At 37.4% G+C, this 10215-nt stretch overlaps 1 long non-coding RNA gene across 2 annotated transcripts; it reads left to right on the forward strand.

Moving 5' to 3' along the window:
* The first annotated feature begins 4374 nt into the window (after positions 1-4374).
* Positions 4375-7038, forward strand: LOC130460991 (uncharacterized). 2 transcript variants are annotated; one of them, XR_008921272.1, is made up of 5 exons: positions 4375-4876; positions 4987-5032; positions 5155-5252; positions 5764-5827; positions 6784-7038. It is a non-coding gene; the product is annotated as an uncharacterized lncRNA (long non-coding RNA). The 2 variants fall into 2 exon arrangements; XR_008921273.1 differs by having other exon boundaries at positions 4987-5252.
* The last annotated feature ends 3177 nt before the right edge of the window (positions 7039-10215 follow it).

Genomic DNA, 10215 nt, shown 5'->3' on the forward strand with positions numbered 1-10215 from the left:
ACAGGTTCGTCATCTTTAGCCGGCGGGGTCTACGTCACAAACCACGTAGGTCCTTATTTTCAAAAAAAAGCAAACAAACTTCAAAACAGATCCGTCCACTTCTATCGGACGGGGTGTCCACCCTTAGCGGACAGGCTCGCCATCTTTAGCCGGCGGGGTCTGCATCACTAACTGTGCAGGTCCTTAGTCGCTGCAGCGATAACTTTTTCTGGTTTTCCCTTTTCCAAAAATTAAAAGGATTGGTTTTCCGTTTTTTCCAAAAAAAAGAGCGATGTGGTGGATTTTCCTTCGTTTTACGTCCCATAAAAACAAGGGGGTTTTCATGTTTAGCTAGCCCTGAAAATGAGAATCTTTAAAAACATTTTTACCTCGTGATTGGGCTTGGCCAGGCCCAATTACACTTTATAGCTTTGATTTCGAAAATATCTGTAGCTACTCCCAATGACAAAGTGAGGGAGTTTCTACGCCTCTTTAGATACTTCCAATGACAAAGTGAGGGAGTTTCTACGCCTCTTTAGATACTCCCAATGACAAAGTGAGGGAGTTTCTACGCCTCTTTAGATACTTCCAATGACAAAGTGAGGAAGTTTCTATACTATCAGTTGACAATTCCCAATGACACGTGAGGGATATGTCGACACTTCAAGTGATGACCCTTAAGTCAAATGTTATCACTCGGGGGCTCGTGAGACCCTCGCAAAACAGGTCACATACACCATGGCTTGTGTGACGCACTCCGTCCAATACTTTGACCATCGTCTTACTCCAAGACTCAGTCAAAGTGGGGGCTACCTGTAGACACCTACTTTTGTCCTCATTCCCGAAAGGGAAAGGTTCGATGATGAAAGCATAAATTTCCACTTGACAACGCATCTCCTATAAAATAAACGAATCTCAATTCCCCTTTTCATTTCACCCGAAACCTGATATTTATAGAAAACTGCTATTTATGGAAACCTGCTAAAAATAGTAACTGCCGTAAAAGGTAGCTTCTAAAAGTGGCAAATCATAAAAGATAGAAACCTGTCAGAATTAGGTGTTTCATTCCAACATAAATCCTAAATGAGATAGAAAACTACGAGAATCCTATTCCTAATATGATTCGGAAATAAGAGTTACGTATTAATTAAAATCCTAACGAGCCTAGAGTTCGTAACGGGCCCAGACGCATTCCGTCATGAAATTGATACGCACTAAAAGACTCGATTAAGTCTCAAACACTACGGATTTCAGGAATCTGAATCTGACTAAGAAAACAGCCCAGACCCTATTTTCAACGCCTGGCTCTGGGCGCCGAAATCTTCGGCGCCCAGGCCTGGGCGCTGAAAATACCTGGGTACATGTTTTTTCCTAATTCTTTGTGGATTAGAACTCTGCAATTCTATCTTTCCACGAACTCTTCCCTATAAATACAGCCCTAAATTCGACGTGAAAGAAACACACACAACACAATTATATTCTGAGTATTGACTCCAACCCTTAGCCTAAGCCTCACGCTGCGAAATTGTTCACGCGTTCTGTCGCAATCGATCCATAAATCGAACAGAACGTATCCTGTCCCATAATTGAGATTCGTTAAATAAAAAGGAGAAATAGCAAAGTCAAAGTGGTTAGTTTTCTGAGAACCGTGACACACCTCTCAAGGGTGCGTCGTAATGTGTCCCTTTTTGATGATTTAATTGCTTTCCTCGCCCTTTTCATGAACTGTTAAACTAACTAAATCTGATTGTTCTATCACGCCTAACAAATATAATATTTTCGGGAAATTGGATTATCATGCTAGGCCCCTCAATGCTACTTAAATCAGATAATCGCGATCGATCTAGTATTATATGTTGCATATTGTTAAAATCAACTCAGATTAGTTTAATAGTTAACGCATGTCCCTTCAATTATTTATGCTGAGCTAGTAAGGATATCCTGCCTCTGGAGTTATCGACGAGCGAAGTACTCCTCTCGGTAGTTACAGTCCCCCGAACCCTCAATCTCTACCTTGCGGGTATATGTTGAGATATCCCCACACCAGGGATCACAAGGGAACCTACGGCCGTCGTGGTCAAACATAATTGCACTCCCTTTATGTCACGATAACCGGGTTTTGTCAGTTTTTCTCATTGTCGTTAAAAACTGAATGGCGACTCCTATATTACTAGTCAATTGGGTGTAAACTCACAGGAAATCCAATTACACTTGATTGAATAAAAAGAATTGTCACACCCACGAGGGACGAGGTCACGCATTAGCCTCGTGATTTTTCGACCCCCTCACAGTGCCCTCGGCCTCTTGGTGGAAACATTTCTGGGGATTACACTTTTTTCATAAACTCAAAGTCTTCTTTTGGAAACTGCTTCGTCATGGCCTTCCAGTGGCCTCGATTCTCCATTACCGGGATAGGCCTGTGGATCCTTCTTGTTCTTTTTGTCATCATCTACCAGAGGATAATGAAAATTTATTCCGGAATTGTTCTTTGATAAGTCAGGTTTGGTCTTCCTCTCCGCTTAGGCCTTTCTTGCCCGCTTTGTTGGGTTCGATTGAGAGTTGGTGTCTTGGTTTTATGACCAACTGTTCTTCTTCGTCTGCTTGTGCAGACCTTTTGGATCAATTTATTTCCTTGTTATGGTCTATTTGGATTTTGCGGAATAATATTAGATTCCTTCATGCGGTGTGAGATCCTGGGGCTTTGAGGGTGTTGCAGGATACCTGGCATTTAAGATGTTCTGAGGTCCGCTCAGTTCATTGGAGGTCTGTGTATCAGGTTGGCCAGGTTTCTGTTTTGCCTTTGCCTTTGCCTGATAGTTTGCAGGTCCCGACGTGCACCTTGGGTTTAGTAAATCCCAAAACCGTCTCCCTCATTTCTGATGGGGCTTGGTTGCCTACTTCTAATGAGGCCAGCCTGGGTTGGATTATACAGGATCCTTGGGATCTTCATCACATTGGTGGTGGGGCTGAGGCTTGCGTTCTTGGGTCCCGCTTGTCTGCTTGCCTCTGGGGCCTTAGGATGGTTATAAGACGTGGGTTTTCAAGAGTTTGTGTGTTTACTGATTCTGCTTTACTTGTTCGCTTGTCATTCGGGTCCAGCTTCGACTACTTGGGCTTTGCATGATCTAAGGTCTCTTCTGAGGTCCTTGGATTCGTTTGCCATCAGGAAAGTTTCTCGTGACTCCATTCTCCCTGCTCATGTGTTGGCTACTTCTGCTCGTCGGCGTCAGCTCATTCGTCATAGGTTTTAGTTGGTTTGTTTTGTTTGTTTTGCTTGTTTTGTTTCATAGTCTTCCTTTCAAAAAAATAAAAAAAATAATTAAATCAAGTTTTCCCTTTTCTGGCTTTCATAGCATGCAGAACTTAATTGGCAATGATCACATTGGTTTCGGCTCCCCTGCCCGAAAGGAAAAATATCATTTCACTTCCTATGTTTTGTAACTGGAGTAGTACACCATCTAGGTATCTCATTCTTCATTTAGTACTAATAAGTTAATCCACCGTATCTAGAATGGATTTGTATCACAATACTACTCCGTATTAATTAAAAACATTCATCTTAATTAAAAGATATTATCGGTGGAGTAATTAGTTAATTGATTAATTACTTGAGCTTCTAATGATTCGTGCCTCTTCACTACGGAGTATAATTCTAACATATTTTTTTTTTCTAATTATAACTTTTTTTTCTAATTGAAATTACTTTTAACTATCAAAAGTTTATTTTTACAGATTTTTTTTAATGTGATAGAACATTTATGAATTAAAAACAATATAAAATTCATTTTCACATTTTTACGAGTAATAATAATATTAAAAGTTAAAATTGTGTTATTTAGTTCTTCTTCGGTCCAGATTGGTTACAGGACTTCGGTTAGGATCGATTCGAGTTCAATAAAAATTCAAAGTTATTTGCGGTTCGACTTAATTCATTTTGGGTGAATATCGGTTCGGGTTACTTCGGTTTTGCGCGATTTGGGTATCGGGTCATTTCAAGACGTCAAATCAATTCTCGTTCGGTTTCGGTTTTTGGTGGGGTTAATTTGGGTTTCGATTTGATTTTAGTTCGTAGTTTTAGGTCGAAATCGGGTTACAGATCGGGTTAATCAGATCAATTTTTTGAGTTCGGATCAGTTTTTACAAGGTTTTTTTTAAAGCCAAAAGAAGAAATAAAATGGCTAACCGCTAAAAGTAAAATAGGAAACTGGATGAGTCGTGGCTACCGAATAATCTAACAAGAGCTAAGGGAATATCCTCCAAGATTATAATCTCGTGAGTTTGAGCTACCGGTGCTTGGCAAGCCAGTCTGCAGCGCGATTTCGTTCTCGATAGATTAGTTTTGCAAGGTATAATACCAAGTATATGTGTAATCCCCCCGTAATTTTATACATTTCATTTATATATTTTACCGTATATTTAATATATTTAAATAAGAATTTATGAATTTTGGAAATAAATATATAATTAACATATATTTATTTATTACATATTAATATTTTCAACGATTTACGAAATCGAAAATGATTTTAGAATTTTAAGTAGAAAAGAATTTGAATTACGAAAATTGATTGAATTTAGAAAACGATCCTATTCAGTTTTGGATTCGAATCATAAAAGCTAAATCCTAATTCTAGCCCACTTGGGAAAGCCCAATATTAAAACCCAAAACTCAAACCCTCCCTTTACTCTAATTCACGTAAAACAAAAATAAAAAAATAAACAAAGCCAAAACCCCATTTGAACTTCACGTGAAAACGCAAAAGAGAAAAAAAAAAGAAGCAAAACCTATCTCTCATTCAAACTCACGTAAACTAGCAAACCCTCAAACCTTGGTACTCTCTGCCCAGCCGCCAGCCACCATACACCCGCCGGACCTCCACCGTCCTCGTCACAGCCGGTAAGCTCTTCTCCGTCGTCCTTCCTTTTCTCTTTCGTTCCCCTTTTCTTTTCGTTCTTCTTTCTTCGTTTTCACCCCTCCTCACGTGATTATGCTTGAACCTCGCACAGCCCCAGCCGCCGACCACCTACCGCCGCCGCGACCGCCAGCTGCACGGTAACCTTCTTCTTCTCCTTCGTTCTTCTTCCTTTCTCTTTCGTTCGTTTCTTGCAGCTTCGCTACCCTTCTCACGATCTTTTTCGCTCTTGCTCTCCTCGCTCGTTTTGGTTTTTGCGCAGCAGCAACCGAGTCGCGCCACCCTCTCCTTGCTGTCGCCGAGCAGTGCTGCCGCCTCCGGCCGCGCCTCACCGCCTGCCACCGTCGTCCTCTCTCGTCGGTTAACTCTTAAAACCCAAAGCTAATCTTTTTATATCATATGTATTAATTTAAATATTGTTGGAGTGAATTAAAATTATGATTTTTAAGATTTATTTACTTATTTCAGATTTTAATATTTTATGATTAAATTATTAATTTTCAGATTTCATACATTGATTGAAACGAGAATTTAAATTAGTTAAAGCGGGAATTCTAAGTTTTTAATGATGTTGGATCATGGTAGAATGATTTGGAATGATTAAAACTATTATTTTTATATTCTAAGCGTGGTAATTTGGTGTTGGGGAAGTTTTTAAACAAATTTATATGCTTGAAATTTAAAGTACGATGTTTGCAAAGAATTTTCAACGAATTTCAATCACTAATTCAATAATTATGATGCTAAGAAATCAAATACTCAAGTTTTGATATTGGGGAAAGTTCTAAATATGTTTAGGATGTATTTAGAATGCTTTGTTATTGTTGTGAATGTTTAGAAGTTGATTGTGAATCCTTGTTGGTTGTTTTAGGCGGAGAATTCTCCTTAGGCGACTTTTGAATTATTAAAGTGGTCTTGCAGTTTGTTTACACAAGGTACGTACATACCTGTGTGCTTGGAATGTGTGCTAATTGTTGAAACCATGTTGAATTATTGATGAACTTGGTTATGTTGATGTTGTTGATGAACTTAGTCAGGTTGAAATTGCATGTTTGATACTGTTGGATGAACATATTAAACCTTTATTGCATTTTGAGGATTATAACATGTTAGTATGGAAGATTGATGCAAACATGTTTGATTGGGAACACTAGATTATTTAGTATATAATTCAGATCAGTTAATTGTTGTTCCCTTTTTAGCTTTTCACTACTTTATGAGGGCGGAGGACCTTATTTAGTAAGTTGAAACCTTATACCCATATTCAGGGGTTGATCAGTATTAAAGAAAAGATTGGAGTTAATTGGAATGAGTCTTGTTTGATGCCTTTGTGGTCACTTACTCAATTCCAAGATAAAAACAGTTATAAATAAATGTGAGTTGCATGCCTTATGTGATTGTTGAGTCATAACAGGGTGTCAATTTGTAAATCATGTAAAGTGAAACTGAGTAGCAATAGCTTTAGACTGTGCACGTCTAAAGTGACGGACAAACAGGAGTTGGGGTTCATGGTGGTAGCCCATGGCCTTTCATTCGGACCGGATTGATCACCGCGTCCTATTTTCAGTCAAACGTTCCTCGATATCGCAGGTCACTGAGGTTACGGAGTCGCGCCCGTACCTCGCTTAGCTAGAAAACTCGGTCCATTGCCTATTTCAATTAAAATAATATTATTGTTATAAAAGTCTAGTCCAGTCTAGCCTAGTCTAGTTAAGTATGGTCGTCAGATTATCATGCTTTGTCTGCCCTTAATTATGTTTAATAGTATCATGTTAGGATTATTATTGTTTTAGTATGTAGTACTCAGCTTTGCTGATTACGTGCTTTGTTTGTGTGTGTTGATCATGGCTATGCCTTATTGATCCTGTGATGACCCAACTTTGGTGAGCAGTCTCTAAGGATCAATAAGCGTTGCCCATCTACAGGTTTGAAGATGATGCATCATTGGGATCGGGATTAGAGAGCTTGTAGTTATATTTGTTTTATTAAGTGATTTGGGTTGTTAACTTATATTTGAAAGTTGTCGTACTATTCGTATTTCCTTATTTCCGTTAATTGGTTTTGGACTTAGTATGTAATCGATTATTTATGAACCTAAAAGTTAGTTTTATGTTTTCCGCTGCAAAATTCTGAATAAGCCGTACGTTTTCACACGGGCAATAATGCCTTAATAATTCTCTATAGTTATATTTATAAAAGGGTTGTTTTAGAAAAAGGGAATTGTCGGGGTGTTACAAAGTGGTATCTAGAAGCTAAGGTTTTACTTAACAATTTTTTAGGCGCCTAACTATCTAGTTATTTAAAATAAACTTCTTAAAAATCGAGCTTCTACGTATTATAGTGTTCAAAAATTGGTACTTTTTTTTCGGGGGCCGATTTCCTTTTATCTTGTTTGAAAGTATATAATATTTCTTATTTAAGTTCAGAATTAACTTATTTATTCGAAACTTTTCGTTTATGTGAATTAAGTACGTTTTTCGTTATTTTCGAAATTAAATTAAATATATTCGGAAAAAAAAAAAAAAAATCTTATCCCTTAAGTATATTTATTCGTTTAATATTTATTCGTTTAATAAAAAAAAATTCTTATTAATTATTCGTTTGAAAATAAAAATAATAATAAAATTTCTTTATTTTATTTATTCGTTTATTATTAATTCGTTTAATAAACTTTTTCTTACTAATCGTTCTTGTTTTATTCTTTAAATTCTTCAATGTTTGACCTATTATGATTTATTATGAGAGATGGGTAATATAGGAAAGGGCATATAGGATAGAATTATATGTGCATTAGTAGTTAATTGCTAGCATAAGAAGTTAATTGCTATGTGCATATGTTAAATGTTTAAGTGTTGCATGTAAATGTGCATAAAAATTGTGTGATTACACCAAACTTATTGTTTTATTGAATTCTGATTATGCTTTGGTTGGGAAATCGTTAGTAAGATCTTAAGTTGTTTGTTTCATGAATAAAACGCTTCTTTCCAAGTACACCAACATAGGATCCTTTGAGAAGATCGACGAATACTGAGGATCTAGATTTCACTTCACAAATTTCCAAAGAAAGAACAGATAGACAAGATGCCTTAAACATTTGAAGTTGTAATAGTTAGTTTGTTCTTAAATGTTTTGGAGAATAAGTAGCAAAGCTACAACAGTTTAAAGTTAAAGCAATAAGAGTTTGAGTTATTCTTTATTCTTTTCAAGGATGTATTAAACCTTTATAGAATTAGCAATAAAAGTTAAGGCATTCGTTTCCAATGTGAGAATTCTATAATTCGCCAACAATAGTTTATGTTTATGCCATAGAACTTTTAATTTTATTTTGAGGACATGTGTGTTGTGGATATTTAGGATTGTTATTAACATTCTTTTGAGGAATAGAGTTAGATCATTGATTATCCAAAGGATCAAGAGTTTATTTTGGGCACGCAAAGAGAATGTTTTCTTCTTTTATTCTGCCTTATTATTCGTGATGATTGAATTTGTTCCTTGTTTCTCAGTTGAATGTCATGTATGCGAATATCATTCATAAATGATTGTTTATGTATGTGAATTCTGGATGCTGGTGTGATATTACATTGCTAGGATAATGTTAAGTGAAGTTTTCGAACGTAAAATAGAATATATTACGTACAGGTCGCGCTTTAGGATGGCCAACAATAATGACCTAGCTGCTGCTATTCGCCTCTTGGCGGAAAAACTAGCTCAGGAAAGAACTGAGCGCCCCAATTCTGCAGGGGACATGTTTGAAAGGTTTGCGAAAGTTAAGCCACCATACTTCAAGGGGCAAGCAGACCCGACCTTCCTAGAAAACTGGATTAGGGAGTTTGAAAAACTATTTTGGGCGGTAAATTGTCCTGAAAATATGAAAGTAGGCCAAGCTGTCCTTTACCTAAAAGATGAGGCCGATCTATGGTGGAAAGAGAATGGAACTAGGCTAAGTGTTGTTGAAGGATTTAATTGGGACTCATTTGTCGTTGCGTTGAGGGAAAAGTTTTATCCTCCTTTCATAACAAAACGAAAAGCGCAGGAATTCATAAACCTGGGGATGGGGAGTATGACCATCGCTGAATATTATAGCAAATTTATAGCGCTGTCGGAGTTTGCACCTGAGGTTGTAGCCACAGAAGAGATAAAGGCTCAGAGGTTTGAGCAAGGGTTGACCGATGAGATCCAGTTAGGATTAGGTGGAGAAACCCTTACACCTTTAGATAATGTGTATTAGAGAACCGCTCATATTTATGGTTTTCAGTCCATAAGGGACAAGAAAAATGTTGTTGGAAAGAAAAGAAAAGTGTTTAATGTCCGGGAAAACCAAGGGAATTTCAAAAAGAATATGAATGAGAATAGGAATGGGAATGGAAATGGAAATTATCGAGGAGGAAACAGTCAGGGGCACAACAATAGGAGTCAATCCGTGAGAATGTATCACTGCAAGAGGTGCAACAATAATCACCCTGGTAAGAATTGCAAAGGAGAATTAGTGACCTGCAACTATTGTCAGAAAAGGGGGCATAGGGAGTATGAGTGCTTCACTAAGCACAGAAAGGAACAAAATAGTAATGGAGATGGGAACCAAGTGAGATTTAACCAGTCTGGAGGTCAAAATTCAAAGCCTGGAGGGGCACAAAACAATCAAGAGAACTATAATAAACCTGCAAATGATAACAACAACCAGAATAAGGCTTCAGGAAAACCGTTCATGATGACTAGAAATGAAGCTGAACATTCTGCAGACGTAGTTCATTGTACTTTTTCTATTAACTCCGTGCTAGTTAAAACATTATTTGATTCGGGAGCAACCTATTCTTTCGTTTTGTCATATGTTATTAAGAGTCTGAAGTTAGTAGATTTTGAAATGATTGATTTACCTGTTAGTATACCTACTGGTGTAACCTTAAGGTGTACCAAGTTATTTAAGAACTTTCCTTTGAAGATAAAAGATTGCGTTTCTGACTTGATAGAGTTTAATGGGAAACCTAGATGTAATTCTGGGAATGGATTGGCCAAGTTTTTACAAGGCTAAGGTAGATTGTGAAATTCCGAAAGTAAGTTTAAGGAACCCTATGGGAAGGTTGACCTCATGTGAATGTTTTGAGAAGTCCAAGAACCTTTAAGTGATTTCTATAATGCAAGTGAGGAAATTGATGAATAGAGAGTGTGAACTATTTTTCTGTATTGTGCTAGATGTGAGTAAAGAAGTTGGAGTGAAGATCGAGGATGTTCCCATGGTGAATGAATTCGTTGGTGTGTTTCCGAGTGAAATTGCGAGTACGTCACCAGCTAGAGCCCTTGAGTTCACAATAGAGTTGAATCCCGG

The sequence above is a fragment of the Spinacia oleracea genome, chromosome 5 (genome assembly GCF_020520425.1).
Source record: "Spinacia oleracea cultivar Varoflay chromosome 5, BTI_SOV_V1, whole genome shotgun sequence".
NCBI lineage: Eukaryota > Viridiplantae > Streptophyta > Magnoliopsida > Caryophyllales > Amaranthaceae > Spinacia > Spinacia oleracea.